This window comes from Balaenoptera physalus, assembly GCF_965194825.1.
Source record: "Balaenoptera physalus genome assembly, chromosome: 18".
Classification (NCBI taxonomy): domain Eukaryota; kingdom Metazoa; phylum Chordata; class Mammalia; order Artiodactyla; family Balaenopteridae; genus Balaenoptera; species Balaenoptera physalus.
Window position 1 is genome coordinate 9687667 of NC_138899.1, and position 16983 is coordinate 9704649.

The 16983-nt window shown below is 37.5% G+C and overlaps 1 protein-coding gene and 1 long non-coding RNA gene across 2 annotated transcripts in view; both read right to left on the bottom strand.

Annotated features, from left to right (window-relative positions):
* The window catches only part of ITGBL1 (integrin subunit beta like 1), a 206003-nt gene that overhangs the window by 179558 nt on the left and 9462 nt on the right, over nucleotides 1–16983 (bottom strand). The gene's annotated exons all lie outside the window — the stretch shown is intronic.
* LOC309647412 overlaps nucleotides 1–16983 on the bottom strand; it is a 40422-nt gene that overhangs the window by 15401 nt on the left and 8038 nt on the right. The window contains exon 2 of the long non-coding RNA XR_014256030.1: nucleotides 7078–7198. This is a non-coding gene — a long non-coding RNA (uncharacterized lncRNA). The remainder of the gene's footprint in view (nucleotides 1–7077; nucleotides 7199–16983) is intronic.

Sequence of the window (16983 nt, forward strand, 5' to 3'; positions counted from 1 at the left end):
ATATTGCCCCTAAGAATGTATTTTAGTAGTTCTTTACATAGTTTTAGATTTTTTTTCCCATTTGGTTGATGCAATTTCGAAAGCATTAAAAAAAAAAAAAAAAAGCTGACACTTGAAAGCTACAGTATAGTCATTTTTTTGTGTGTAACACTAACCTAAGTAAAGTGTGGAATACTGGATGTGTGTTTGTTCCCCTTACAGTGGTAAACATGCATCGACTGAATAAATGAATAGTAATGTAGCCACTGAGAATAGCAATAGCAAGAATGATTAAAATTATCATTATTGGGGCTTCCCTGGTGGCGCAGTGGTTGAGAATCTGCCTGCCAATGCAGGGGACACGGGTTCGAGCCCTGGTCTGGGAAGATCCCACATGCCGCGTAGCAACTGGGCCCGTGAGCCACAACCGCTGAGCCTGCGCATCTGGAGCCTGTGCTCCGCAACAAGAGAGGCCGCGACAGTGAGAGGCCCGCACACCGCGATGAAGAGTGGCCCCCGCTCGCCGCAACCAGAGAAAGCCCTCGCACAGAAACGAAGACCCAGCACAGCCATAAATAAATTAATTAATTAATTTTAAAAAATTATCATTATTTTACAATATTAAGCATGACATTTAAATAGCTTATGAAGTTTTAAAGCTGTAAGGGGTCTAGACTTCTAAAATATGAAACCCATGCTGCAGATCTGTACTACTTACCATTTCCCCTGATTCCTCAAATAGCTTCATATCTCCAGTCACCTCATCTCCTGTTTTTTCTCCAGTACCTCATCTTTTTGTCCTTATTGCAGTCAAACTCTTCTCCCTCCATCTCTTCTAAAGAGACGTGAATAAAAGAAAAATATATCGTATATATTGACCCATACGGTTACCATTTCTAGTTCTCTTCATTTCTTTGTGTAGATCCAGGTTTCCATCTGGTATTAAAGGTTCTGTGGAGGTAAAATCATTTCTCTTGTCCACTGGACAACGTGCTGTGATGACAGGTATCTCCAGCTGTCACTGGCTACCTACCATGTGAAGCCTGGAAATGGGGCTGTCCTGGGGTAGCAGAGCCCACATTTAGATCCTGGTAATGTCCTTTGAGCACTAAACTGTGTTGCACCTGAAGACAGATTTAATCCTAGACCAGTGGTTCTCAAGTCTTACCATGTGTCAGAACAACATGGAGACCTTGTTTAAGCAGATGGCTGAGCCCACAGTCGGAGTTCTGGATCCAGTAAATCTGGGGTGAGGCCTCAGAATTTGCATTGCTAACAAGTCCCCGGTTGAACCACACTTTGGGAACCATTATCTTAAATATTTCAATTAAGTAGGCCAGTAAATTGTCATTTTTTTTTTTCTTAAGCATGTTTGAGTTGGGTTTTCTATTACTTGGACCCAAGAAAATTGTCCTACCTGATAAACCCATGAGTATCTGAAATACATTTGCCCCCCCGATATAAGCCTGAATTATTCCATCTCATTTAAGTATTTATATGCTGAAAAGTATATGAAGGAAAGTCATAAGGAAATTATTATACAAAATAACACAGAGTTCATAGTATATTTAGGGTTTATTCCTACTTCATATTGTGCTACAATTAAATTTCATCACATCTTGTAATCAAATATTGGAGGTACACGTGAAAACTATTTAATACTTAGATTTCTTTTTCTTATAATAGGAAGTTTCTGATATTTTCATTTGGAATATTATTTTTGATGAACTTAAATGGAAGCTATTTTTTTTTTGGTTGTTTCGCGTGGCATGTGGGATCTTCGTTCCCCGACCAGGGATCGAACCCACGCCCCCTGCACTGGAAGCGTGGGGTCTTAACCACTGGACCACCAGGGAAGTCCCAAATGGAAGCTATTTTTACATAAGGAATATAATGAACAAGACAGAGAGATCTTATTTTACTTTGGATATAGTAAAAATAACAAGATTTGCAACTAGTATTTGTTTAACATACAACCTATCATTTTATTTCTCATTCATCTTTCACAGCCCTAATGAAATGGTCACCTGTAGCTAAAGAGTGAAAGTGTCCTAGACACCCACAAATAAAAATACATATTTCAATAACTAGAAACTTCTCTGGAGGTGATATTTTAGAGAAAATGAGTTGAGCTCAAGAGTGTAACTGTTCGGAGTCTTCTGGCTCCTAAGACAAATTCATTAGGTGATAAACTGGCAGCCTTTGGGAGCTGCTGTATTCTTTGGCCACCACTGGCCACCTGCAGATGGCTGTTTGGTGAACAATTGCTCCCCATCCTTTTGCCCTCAAAAATATTGCCTTCCCAATTTCCTATTTATGGCCCCAACATAGGCCCTTCCACTCTCCCAGGTAGAAGATATTTGAAGTATTTAACCAGGAATGAGGAACCAGTGCTTAACACCAAAGCAGGGCAGGGTTCTCTAGGCAGGCAGGAATTAGCCCTTTAATTCCAAATTATGAAGAGACCCAGGTGTCTCTGGAATGGGGGCTGGGGTGGGAGGTTGCAAACTTTGGGATTATTTGAAAACCAGTATGACCATAACAGATTCCATTCAACAGATAAGTCTTGTTCCACCCTCCAGCCCCATCCTCAATTCCTATCAACTCCATCATATAACGATGTACCTAGCGTCATTCTTTCCCTTGCTTTCCATGGTCATCAGCAGACTTCAGAACATGATTAGTTTTCACCGTTGGCTATTAAAATAGCTTTCTCAGTGTTCCCTCCACATAAGACTTTCCCCTTTCCATTCATCCTAAGAGCAGTGTCCCTGAAATTTCTATGTGCAAAGCCAATTCTCTGCTCACCATTACTTGCCCAGGGCCGTCCAGTCATATTTTTGGCATTGAAAGGCTCCCACTTATCTCTGCAGGCTTCTCTCTGAGAACCCTTCTGAAAGGACCCGCTGACTTAAAGAAGCAAAACTGGTATCCACGATGTCCTAGCTTCAAATTCTGCTCATGTTCTCCCTCTGGCTAAAATGCTGATCCCCTCAGATACACTAGTTAATATACCTTACTCATCTTCCAAACAGCTCTTTACATGCCAGACACTTTGTAATACTACATTATACTATATTTTAAACCTACTATCAGATTTCTCAAGGAAAATAATCATGTATTTTAATCTTTGTAACCCCTATAGCTACTGATGCACGGTCTTACCCCATAGTAGTTGCTCAGTAAACAGCTGGTGATTGAACAGTAACACATACAGCACAGTGATCTGTATCTCTAATTTTATACTCGTATGTAAGTCTTTGGCTCTTTATATACGAAAAAGCAGTCCATTTTCAGTTTCAACACTTAAAGACAGTGACTAATTTATACCAACTTCCAAATCATTAGAAATAATAATTACACACATATTTTTGTCTAAAATATTTATACTCATACGGACTTCCAATAAAACTGTCTTTTGAATTTCAAAATCAATCAAGTTGCATGTTAAAATTAGTCCCTAAAGTACCTAAAGTTCTTCATTAGAAACAGGAAATATAATCTGCATTAAATTAACGAACTACATACATAACAGTGCTGTCAACAAGTTTACAATGGTTGACTGGCCAACCAATGGTTGTATTGACAGCTCACACAATTTAAAACTCTTTGCATTCTCTTCTTCTTAAGTAAATTGGATTCCATTGTTTAAAAAGCTGAAAAACAGAAATCTGAATAATACCAAATACGCAGACTGATTCCAATGCTTTTTTGAAGTTCTCAGGAGATAAAAGAAGTTCCCAAAATAGCTTATCAAAAAACCAAACACATTGTGCTACATAAAATGTTCTTCTAAGGTAGAATAAGTGTGAAAATTAAAGAGAATAATTTAACAAAAATGTAGATAAATGGCTTACTGAACATGCACATGGAAACAGACAACCACTGAACCTATTTCCTTACATGGTAACACGGATCAATAGTTTGGTTTTCATTGAATCACTGTATTTTATGGCATTTGGAACATGCATTTATCCAGAGATCAGTTGGAAGGTGCCATAAAATGACAGATTTGGTATATTTAAGTACAGTGGAAAGGAACACTCCCCCTTTGACTCATAGAACATTACATCTATATTTAGGGAATTCCTTTTTGTGCGATTGATATGAATTCCTTCATTGAATATTAGTTTCTAGATACATTTTTCTTTTTTCTTTTTAACTTTCTTGCCCCTTCATAAAAATCCTCAAGATGCCAATATAATTTTCCATGTAATTAATTTAATATGGGTACACTTAAAAATGAAACAAAATTACCTCCCAATTAAATCTAAATATCAGATATTCACAATCACATCAATCCATTAATTGCACTGAAGAGCCACTATATTCAAATATTTATGTTAAATGCTGTGGCTGAGAGAATTATTGCCATCAGCTACTCAACTCCCTCCTGCCTACCCACCTCGCAGAGCAGAGAGGGCAGAGCACAGCTCCTGATGCCCTGTCCTCCTCTAGACATCGTTTTGGAGATGTTTAATAAATGCTTGTTAAATGTAATTTAACTGAGGCTCAGAGAAGTTAAGTGACTTGCACAAGGTCACACAGTAAGTGACAATAGTGAAGAAAGAACAGTTTGTTTTGTTTTTTTAATTCTAATTCCCAGGCATTTTCCTGAGCAGCCTGCCTCTGCATTTCCATCCTATCCAAACCTTCTCACTTAGCTCTCCCAAAGGAAAGTTTTTTTTAATATATATTTATTTATTTTATTTTTGGCTGCATTGGGTCTTCTTTGCAGGCTTTCTCTAGTTGCAGTAAGTGGGGACTACTCTTTGTTGCAGTGTACAGGCTTCTCATTATGGTGGCGTCTCTTGTTGTGGAGCATGGGCTCTAGGCATGTGGGCTTCTGTAGTTGTGGCACGAGGGCTCAGTAGTTGTGGCGCATGGGCTTAGCTGCTCCATGGCATGTGGGATCTTCCCGGACCAGGGTTCGAACCCATGTCCCCTGCATTGGCAGGTGGATTCTTAACCACTGTGCCACCAGGGAAGCGCAGGAAAGATTATTAAATTCAACAAAGGCTTTATTAATAACAGATCAATGTATTGCCACTCGTAAGTCTTAAAATTCTTCATTTGGCATATAAGCATGGATACTTGAGATATAGACATGCAGGAACGCCAGGTAGATTGATGAGTGGCATATGCAGGATGTCCCCAGAAGCCTCATATCATGACCCAAAGGTTGACATAACCACCTTCAAGGCACAAAGGAAACCCTCGTGATGATCTAATCAAAATTGTTCAGTTTTCTATACACATTTTTCTTCTCTCCCTGTGCATTTCTGTCAGTTCACATCTCTTTGTTCTAAAAAAGGCTCTATATATATTAAAAATTACATGTATTTGAATTTCTGGATTTCATATTATGAACAGTTTAATTTTATAAAAGTAAAACAAATCTCTAATGTGATTTGTTCGTAACAGCCAAAATATGTAATACACAAAACAACACTAGTTAATGTCCATGAAAATAACAAATATATATTCAACTCTCCTACGTATGTTTTCTTTCACTTTTATACAAAAGGAAAATCAAAGGTTGTAAAAGTGTTTCTCCCACTGCTGGCTCCAGAGAATCCTTCTTATTTGGATAATACTTGGTGCTAAATGCAATCACTCTAAGAATTTCAGTTACAGCTGAGAGAAATGCTCTGTGTTGGTATGACAAGTAATTTTAGTCCCAGTGATTTCTGCTACCTGGACTTCTTTTGATGCTAAATGAATGAGGTGTTCTTTCTTCTGCCCAGTATTTGAGCTTTTATGTCCACTCTCTCTGACATAAGACAGAAAGAAGAGTCAAAAATCTGCTTCTCCAAGAAAAAAATCAAGATATATTTTAAATGTAAAAATGAGGTCCCTGAAAATTATGTTTTCATTTCAAGACTCCAAATTGATGAAAATATTTTCCCTAAATATGTGGTTTTAGGACAACTTTATTATGCTTGAAGAGAAGCTGCCTGTTGATTCGGGGGATAGATTTCTTCTCAAGTTACTCAGTATGATAGATGGAGAATAATAATTTTGACTACCTCTTACAAGTTACATGAGAAGTGAATGAATTGATACATATGAAAATATTTTCCAGCAAAGCATACTCAAATATAAATAGATATTTTCCCATTATTCTTTTGTATTACTAATGCAGCACTAATTTTAGGGCTCAAATCTATCCAAGCAAGCAATCAAAAGAAGTCTATCCAGTACATAGCTAACAAATCAAATATTTTCTTTCTTTCTTTCTTAAAAATGAGTTATTTTCATGGCAATACTGCTCTTAGAACTTATATATATAAGTAATGGTGTTGACCAAGAAAGCAAAAAAAAAAAAAAAGTCTGTAACTTGTCTTTTGTATTTTGGAAAAGAAAAGGTTTAATTAAATGGCCAAGTCATTTTGTTTAGAAAAATAACTAGTTTTGTCTAACTGTTCTGCACAGCAGAAAATGACAGCTTTGAAAGAGCAGTAATGACCAATTAGGAAATACATTTACCATGCTTTGATTTTCTCATTTTGGCTCCTTACTCTCTCCAATTGATTAAATCACAAATTTATGTCAATGCCTTGCTATAAGAGAAGTTTCTAAGCAATACCAAACTCACTGACCTTTTTTTAGAAAAATTTTTAGCCTGGCTTTTCCTAGGAAATATCCAGATAAAATAATAAAACAGGAAACTGGAGTGGGTAACTATTGACTTGGAATAATTTGATGTTTGAACGAGTGACTATGTACAATTAGGATGATAGGGCCTTTGGCATAGAAACTTGTCCTACCACATAAATTAGGACTGAGGTTACACAAGGTCAAACCAGCAAGCATTCTTCTCAAGGTCTTATTTTTCTTTTCCCTTTACAAAGCCATCATTCTACCCAGCCTTAAGTAAGATGATTTAGAGTAGACAGAAGAAAGAGTTCTATTACAAAATATAGTTTCTTATCTGCCAGGAAATGTGATCCTTGAAAAGACAAAGCACTCTTTTCCAAAGAAAATGAGATTTGCAACCTTCTTGCAGCTTTCAGTCTTTATCAGTTTAAGAGTTAATGGATCACTCAAAAAAAAAAAAAAAAAAAAGAGTTAATGGAAAATAGCTTGAGAATTTACCTGTGTGAGGCTCAGAAAATGCCCTGGCAGGTCCCCCGGTCCTCCCTGTACCAGCAGTACTATACTTCTCCCTCTTCTCAGATGTGACTCGTGACCTTGAATCCCAGACCAGGCTCGGAATCTAAATTTCCCAAAGGACAAAGGCTTCAGATCTCCCAGTTCCACCCGGTTTGAAGTTTGCTTTTGCCAAGATCCTCAACATAGGAAGACACTTTTATTAACACTTCTGTTGACTGGTGATACCCTCTTGTGTGTCTTGGAGCCCGACTCACTCTAGTGGAAATGTGTACGTGCTTGTGCAAGAGCCAGAGTGCTAGAGAGCTGTGCGCGTGTATGAGTGTGAGCGTGTGTAAGCAATTTAAAATCGAACGCTCTTTCACGTCTCCTATATCAAAAAACCAAACACAAAAAATAACAAAAACTGCAACCAACCAGAATGTTCACTAATAGGCAAATAGTTCAATGAAGTAATACATCCATACTATAGAACATCATATACCTATGAAAATTCTTAATCATAAATATATATAAAAACTAGAATGAGGGCCATGATGTATTCCTAAAGAGAAAAAGCAAGAAAGAGGAAGGGAAACAACCTACGTGTGTGTGTGTGAGAATGTGAGTGTATGTATGTGTGTTCTTAACACGCATATTTATATAATCATGGGAAAATGTGGACGTATACACCCTAATTTAATATTAACTCCAGAGGTTATGATTAAAAGTAAGTCTAAAGGGGAGTCACAGCACACATATATTTAACTTACTTGATTTCCATTATATGTGCTTAGGCAATTAAGGTATATATTTGGCAATAAAGGGAGGTGGAATAATAATTTAAAAGCACAGAAATTCTGTCATTCCATCCACTGAGTGGAGGCCCCAAGTGGGTATGAAATGGAGCAAGAAAGTGACATTACCTCTGGGGGCTGAGTTTCTTGATGTCTATTTCCTAGTGTCAGCATCTTACTGGGCTGAGTGGCCCCAAAAGAACGATCCGGCCAAAGCCTGAAAATGTCTTCTAGCCATGGAGTAAACCCCCATTTACTAGTGTTTACTGTGCTATACTAACTGAGATATGGTGGAATAAACTCAGACATGGAGCATTATTTGGAGATTTGTCAGGGTAATATTTAAACTTCAGATGTTTGATCTTTGCGGTGACGTAGAACCTGTTCTCTGCCTAAGATGCAATGCTGCTGTACTGATTTTTTATTCAATAAACATATTTTCTTTTTACTTTTTGGAGCAAACATGTATTATGTTTTAATAATTTTAATATACAGATAAATCAATTGAAATTTTTAAAATATTTAAATACATAAACAATTTTTGTATTCTCTCTGGTAATTTATATTCTGGTAACCAGACATTTAAAAATTATGTCTTCTCATGGAAATTGTAACCTCATAAATACTTCTAGGCAAAAAAGTAGTATATGTTGACCATGTAAACAGGCACAGGGAATATATGTCCATAACTGGTCACTTAGTTACTAGTAAATACATTTAAAAGCAAAGACATATTCCCTTCTGCCTTAAAATAATCCCCTTAGAGATGCCAGGTTTAATCACAACAGTAATAATAGCTACTATTTAGAGTGATCATTAAACATCAGTGATTCCATTAGATGCTTCATGTGTATTTTCTCACTTAAACTTTACAATAACCTACCCCAGAGTGTTAATCAGAGCCCATCTTAGAGATGAGCAAACTGAGTCTTGCAGAGTTTACCAAAACTGTTGAAATCCACGGAGCAGGTAAAGAGGTATGACATCCAGCCCTACTGGTCTCATGAGTTCAAGCTCTCAACCACTGTACCTATTCTATTCGCCCTGCTTTAATAGACTTGAACTTTTAAAATAAAACCATTGTTTCAGACAGGGTTATATTTAGCTGCCGATGACAGAAAACCCCAAAATGACAGGGGCTTAAAGAGATAAAAGTTTATTATTTTCATGTGCAAACAGCAATCCAGAGGTAGGCAGTCCAGTACAGGTGTGGCAGGTTCCACAGAGTCTCAAAAAAATCCAAATTCCTGTCTTGTGCCTAAGCTATCCTCATAGGTGGCCATATACTCATCCCTTGATTCAAACGGGCTGCTGGAGTACTAGTTACAAAAGCCAAATGTGGAAGCAACCTAAGTGTCCATCAACAGACGAATGGATAAAGAAGATGTGGTACGTATATACAATGGAATATTACTCAGCCATAAGAAAGAATGAAATAATCCCATTTGCAGCAACATGGATGGACCTAGAGATCATCATACTGAGTGAAGTAAGTCAGACAAATATTATACATCACTTATACATGGAATTTAAAAATAATACAAATTTATTTATAAGACAGAAATAGACCCACAGACATAGAAAACAAACTTATGGTTATCAAAGTGGAAGGGGATGGGGAGCGATAAAACAGGAGTATTAGGATTAACAGATACAGACTACTACATATAAAATAAACAACAAGGACCTACTGTATAGCACAGGGAACTATATTCAATAACTTATAATAACCTATAATGGAAAAGAATGGAAAAAAAGGATATATATATATATACACACACATATATATATATCCGAAAATCACCATGCTTTACACCTGAAACTAACACAACATTGTAAATCAAATCTACTTCAATTTTAAAAAGGGGGGCTGCTGGAACTCCAGGTGCAATCTAGGCAGGAAGAAAGGTGGAAAGGCAAAATAAATTCCTCCTACAAGTTAGCCCCCTTCTGGTTCCCACAACACCTCCCCCTGTGTCTTCTGTCTCCTAATCCAGTTGTCTTCCCATTAATGCAATCTGCTTCTTAAGTTAGAGGATCTTAAATCCAGAGAAATATAAAGCTGGTTTATCTCATCATTTTATTTATTTCCTTTTTTTCTCCCTGTGGAGGTATGATTAGAAAATTCAGATGAACTCAGCAGAGAATAAAATTTCTGTAATAGTAGAATTTATTGTTATATGCAAAACCATACAAGAAGATATTATTGCCTTGAGAATATAGAAAATTTACAATTTGGTTTATATTTTTAAGACCACCAGCTATAAAAAAATCCTGAGTGGTTTTTGCATCCAAACCTAGACTCAAGGCTTTAGCATGTAACAGGGGGCTTTGAGGAGTTTCCAAACTCTCCATAAAATGTACATAGGATAAAAATATGTTAGTGACAAGAGTAGTACTATTAGTCATAAAAAATAGGAAAAGAAGCTGTTTTAATCTTTCCCGTCTTTGAACAAAGTTTTAGTGTTAGAAAAAGAGAACTTCTTTACCAAGTATTAATTGTAATTCAAATGTGACTTCAGCAGCCTAATAACATTTAATTGACAGAATAGTGAAAAAGACAATCAAATTAGGAGCCAACCAAATAATTTCTCACTGTCTTCATGAAATGTATTGAAGAGGCAGTCGCCAAAAGAATTCCCCAATAAGATACTGATTTGTAGCAGGTTTACACATGTGATAACAATCCCAAGGTGACTTTTCTATCAGGAGTACTAGCATTACAAAGATTTGAAAATGGAATGTCTCTCCCCCCCGCAGGTAGCAGTCCCCCAGGAAGATTGATTATGCATGTGTGTCTCTGTGTGTAACGTTTAGATGCGCACACATTCATAAACACACATATGTGAATGTGATTGTGCACATATTTATATATTCACATATACGTGATATAAACACATACGTATGTAAACATGTTTGAAGACATACTTATGTATTCACATGTATATGACATGTGCATATAAAATTAAGGTAGCAAATACGTATTCATACACACATATATATGCTTGTATGGGCAATCAGAATATATATGTACAAAGAGAACCATCTCAGGCCTTGTTATTTATATTATTTATGTTATTTATAAATACACATACATTAAAGCAAGATGTGAAAAAAAGTAAAGGTATATATAACATTAATACCTGAGGACATCAACTCTCAGGATAGAGGCCAAGACTTCAAAGACCATGGATGAGCAAGAAACAAGATGATAAAAATAATAGTTAAACTCCTTGCCCCAAATGAGCAGAATTTGGAAATGAAATAAAAATTATGAGTAGTGAAAGAAACAGGAGTCTGAAGAGGTGAGGGATGACTGAGGCACACAACTGGGAACCTGGGGGTTTTAAGAACTAGAACGATTACTATTCAGTCTTAAGGTGTTTACGTTCCTGTGATTAAACAACCCCACCCCAATGTCTCTAGAACATTTAGTAATGTTCATTAAATACAGCTGACCCTTGAACTACACAGGTTTGAACTGCACAGGTCCACTTATAACGTGGATGTTTTACAATAAACATGTAGTACAGCACTCCAGGATCCATGGTTGCTTAAACCTGCAGATACAGAACGGCAGCTATGGAGGGCCGACTGTTATATTCAGATTTTCGATTGTGTGGCAGTCAGCAACCCAACCCCTGCATCGTTCAAGGGTCAGCTGCACTCAAAAACTCTGTGAAAGTGAATTATTTTGATTTTGTTTTGTATTGTATTGCTTTTCCTATTTTTGTAAGTGGAATGAGTGGGTTCTGGGATCAACCTATTTGAGATCAAGACTTTGGAGGAGATTAAGGAACAGCCTGGAAATACAGACATCTCAGTGGAAGTAAGAGACAGAAGCAGAAACACACTGAGTGTAAGCCTTGCAAATTTGCAGAAATCTTGGGGTTTCCAGTAAAGAAAAAGACTGAAAATTCCAGATTCAAGGACTAATCACACTGTATTGAGGGGAGGGCTCTGGAAACTTCCATCCAAGTCAATTATGATGGTGAAAATTGGGGTGAAGTTTTCAGGGGCAGGAACACAAAAGTCAGCTTCTGAGATAAAGACAGAAATGAGGGTCAGAAGCCTAGAGGTCCACTGAGCTGGAGCATGACCCAGTGAGCCTTGGTTGCCTCAAGCTGGCCGGGGCTGAAAGCTCGCCCAGACTTGACACTATGGAGCAGGCCTGTTGTCTGAGGTGAGATGGTTCCAAACACTCACTGACAGTCAAAGGAGGAAATGTGAAACATAGATCGAGACCCAGAAGAAGATATGACATGGAAGGAAAATCACTTTTTGGGAGTAAATATCTCAGGACCAAGTATCACAATAGGGTAGAACAGGGGCATCTGACAGAAGTCAGCATAATAACTCGAGTGACCTACTCATCACTCGTATGTGCTTGGCATGATTATCATCCCCGTTTGATACTATTATTGTCCCCATTTCACAGGTAAGGAAACAGACACTAAAAGCATTTGAGTAACTTGCCCATAGCTCCACAACTGGCAAGTGATAATGTCAGGCACTGAACCTCAGCAGTGGCTGAGGTTCTAGGTCACTCTTCATGTTCTGGCCAAAAACCTGGTATTCCTTATCATCACTGGTGTGGAAAAGTCTGGATCTAGGAACATTAGGTCCTGTAGATAAGCTCTGAAAGATGGAAAAGACAGTACTTGCATAGCCTGGATGGAGCATAAGGACAGCCAGGTATTAATGGCCTTGGAACCTCTCTCCCTCATGTACACACATCATGGCCTTCCTCTTGGGCTTTATAGAAGGATGGCTATGGTAGGAAAAAGAAGGGCCCAAAAGATGTTCACATCCTTGTTCCTATAAATATGTTACATGGCCAAAGGGACTTTGCCAATGCAATTAAGATCATGGATCTTGAGATGGGAAGATTATACTGGATATCTGGTTGGATCCAATCTAATCACAAGCTTCCTTAAAAGTGAAGCACTTTACTTTAACCCCATCCTGTCTGGGCAGGGAACAGACACCCTCAGGCGACCTACAGGCAGAGGTGAGGCCAAATCCAAAGCTGAACCCCAGGAGCTGTGCGAACAAAGAAGAGAAAGGGAAATCTCTCGTGCAACCTCAGGAGTGGCGGATTAAATCTCCACAGTTAACTTGATGTACCCTGCATCTGTGAAATACCTGAATAGACAATGAATCATCCCAAAACTGAGGCAGTGGGCTTTGGGAGCAACTGTAGACTTGGGGTTTGCTTTCTGCATCTAATTTGTTTCTGGTTTTCTGTTTATCTTAGTTTAGTATTTAGAGCTTATTATCACTGGTAGATTTGTTTACTGATTTGGTTGCTCTCTTCCTTTTTTTGGTTATATATAAATATATATATATTTATAGTTTTTTTCCATTTTCTCTTTTTGTGAGTGTGTATGTGTATGCTTCTTTGTGTGATTTCGTCTGTATAGGTTTGCTTTTAACGTTTCTCCAAGGGTTCTGTCTGTCCTTTTTATTTTTTCGTATAGTTTTTAAGCGCTTGTTATCATTGGTGGATTTGTTTATTAATTTGGTTGCTCTCTTCTTTCTTTTTTTTATTACTTTTTAATTTTTTTATTTTAATAATTTTTTTATTTTTTATTTTAATAACTTTATTTTATTTTATTTATTTATTTTTCTTTCTTTTTTTTTTTCTCCCTTTTCTTCTGAGCCATGCAGTTGACAGGGTCTTGGTGCTCCAGCCAGGTGCCAGGCCTGAGCCTCTGAGGTGGGAGAGCCGAGTTCAGGACATTGGTCCACCAGAGACCTCCCAGCCCCATGTAATATCAATCAGTGAGAGCTCTCCCAGAGATCTCCGTCTCAACGCTAAGACCCAGCTCCACTCAATGACCAGCAAGCTCCAGTGCTGGACACCCCATGCCAAACAACTAGCAAGACAGGAACACAACCCCACCCATTAGCAGAGAGGCTGCCTAAAATCATAATAAGTTCACAGACACCCCCAAACACACCACTGGATGTGGTCCTGCCCACCAGAAAGACAAGATCCAGCCTCATCCACCAAAACACAGGTACCAGCCCCCTCCACCAGGAAGCCTACACAAGCCACTAAACCAACTTTACTCACTGGGGTCAGACACCAAAAACAACGGGAACTATGAACCTGCAGCCTGTGTAAAGGAGACCCCAAACACAGTAAGTTAAGCAAAATGAGAAGTTCAGAGAAATACACAGCAGATGAAGGAGCAAGGTAAATATCCACCAGACCAAACAAATGAAGAGGAAATAGGCAGTCTACCTAAAAAAAAATTCAGAGTAATGATAGTAAAGATGATCCAAAATTTTGGAAATAGAATGGAGAAAATACAAGAAACATTTAACAAGGACCTAGAAGAACTAAAGAGCAACACAATAAATGATGAACAAATGATGAACAAGACAATAAATGAAACTAAAAATTCTCTAGAAGGAATCAATAGCAGAATAACTGAGGCAGAAGGACAAATAAGTGACCTGGAAGAAAAAACGTGGAAATAACTACTGCAGAGCAGAATAAAGAATGAGAAGAATAGAAGCCAGTCTCAGAGACGTCTGGGACAACATTAAACACACCAGCATTGGAATTACAGGGGTCCCAGAAGAAGAAGAGCAAAAGAAAGGGAATGAGAAAATATTTGAAGAGATTATAGTTGAAAACTTCCCTAATATGGTAAAGGCAATAGACAATCAAGTCCAGGAAGAGCAGAGAGTTCCATACAGGATAAATCCAAGGAGAAACACACCAAGATGCATATTAATTACACTAGCAAAAATTAAATACAAAGAAAAATATTAACAGCAGCAAGGGAAAAGCAACAAATAACATACAATGGAATCCACATAAGGTTAACAGCTGATCTTTCAGCAGAAACTCTACAAGCCAGAAGGGTGTGGCAGACATATTTAAAGTGATGAAAGGGAAAAACCTACAACCAAGATTACTCTACCCAGCAAGGATCTCATTCAGATTCGACAAAGAAATTAAAACCTTTACAGACAAGCAAAAGCTAAGAGAATTCAGCACCACCCAACCAGCTTTACAACAAATGCTAAAGGAACTTCTCTAGGCAGGAAACACAAGAGAAGGAAAAGACCTGAAATAACAAACCCAAAACAATTCAGAAAATGGTAATAGGAAAATACATATCAATAATTACCTTAAATGTAAATGAATTAAATGCTCCAACCAAAACATAGACTGGCTGAATGGATAAAAAAAACAAGACCCATATATATGCTATCCACAAGACACCCGCTTCAGACCTAGGGACACATACAGACTGAAAGTGAGGGGATGCAAAAAGATATTCCACGCAAATGGAAATCAAGAGAAAGCTGGAGTAGCAATTCTCATATCAGACAAAATAGACTTTAAAATAAAGACCATTACAAGAGACAAAGAAGGACAGTACATAATGATCAAGGGATCAATCCAAGAAGAAGATATAACCATTGTAAATATTTCTGCACCCAACATAGGGGCACCTCAATACATAAGGCAAATACTAGCAGCCAGAAAAGGGAAAATCGACAGTAACACAATCATAGTAGGGGACTTTAACACCCCACTTTCACCAATGGACAGATCACCCAAAATGAAAATAAATAAGGAAACACAAGCTTTAAGTGATACATTAAACAAGATGGACTTAATTGATATTTATAGGACATTTCATCCAAAAACAACAGAATACACTTTCTTCTCAAGTGCTCATGGAACATTCTCCTGGATAGATCATACCTTGGGTCACAAATCAAGCCTTGGTAAATTTAAGAAAATTGAAATCGTATCAAGTATCTTTTCCAACCACAACACTGTGAGACTAGATATCAACTACAGGAAAAAAATCTGTAAAAAATACAATCACATGGGGGCTAAACAATACACTACTAAAAAACCAAGAGATCACTGAAGAAATCAAAGAGGAAATCAAAAAGTACCTAGAAACAAATGACAATGAAAACACGATGACCCAAAACCTACGGGATGCAGCAAAAGCAGTTCTAAGAGGGAAGTTTATAGCAATACAATCCTACCTCAAGAAACAAGAAGCATCTCAAATAAACAACCTAACCTTACACCTAAAGCAATTACAGAAAGAAGAACAAAAAAACCCCTAAGTTAGCAGAAGGAAAGACATCATAAAGATCAGATCAGAAATAAATGAAAAAGAGATGAAGGAAACAATAGCTAAGATCAATAAAACTAAAAGCTGGTTCTTTGAGAAGATAAACAAAATTGATAAACCACTAGCCAGACTCATCAAGAAAAATAGGGAGAAGACTCAAATCAATAGAATTAGAAACGAAAAAGGAGAAGTAACAACTGACACTGCAGAAATACAAAGGACGATGAGAGATTACTACAAGCAACTATATGTCAATAAAATGGACAACCTGGAAGAAATGGACAAATTCTTAGAAAAGCACAAACTTCAGAGACTGAACCAGGAAGAAAGAGAAAATATAAACAGACCAATCACAAGCACTGAAATTAAGACTGGGATTAAAAATCTTCCAACAAACAAAAGCCCAGGACCAGATGGCTTCACAGGTGAATTCTATCAAACATTTAGAGAAGAGCTAACACCTGTGCTTCTCAAACTCTTCCAAAATATAGCAGAGGGAGGAACACTCCCAAACTCATTCTATGAGGCCACCATCACCCTGATACCAAAACCAGACAAAGATGCCACAAAAAAAGAAAACTACAGGCCAATATCACTGATGAACATAGATGCCAAAATTCTCAACAAAATACTAGCAAACAGAATCCAACAGCACATTAAAAGGATCATACACCATGATCAAGTGGGGTTTATCCCAGGAATGCAAGGATTCTTCAATATATGCAAATCAATGTGATACACCATATTAACAAATTGAAGGAGAAAAACCATATGATCATCTCAGTAGATGCAGGAAAAGCTTCTGACAAAATTCAACACTGATTTATGATAAAAACACTCCAGAAAGTAGGCATAGAGGGAACTTACCTCAACATAATAGATGCCATATATGACAAACCCATAGCCAACATCGTTCTCAATCATGAAAAACTGAAAGCATTTTCACTAAGATCAGGAACAAGACAAAGTTGCCCACTCTCACTACTGTTATTCAA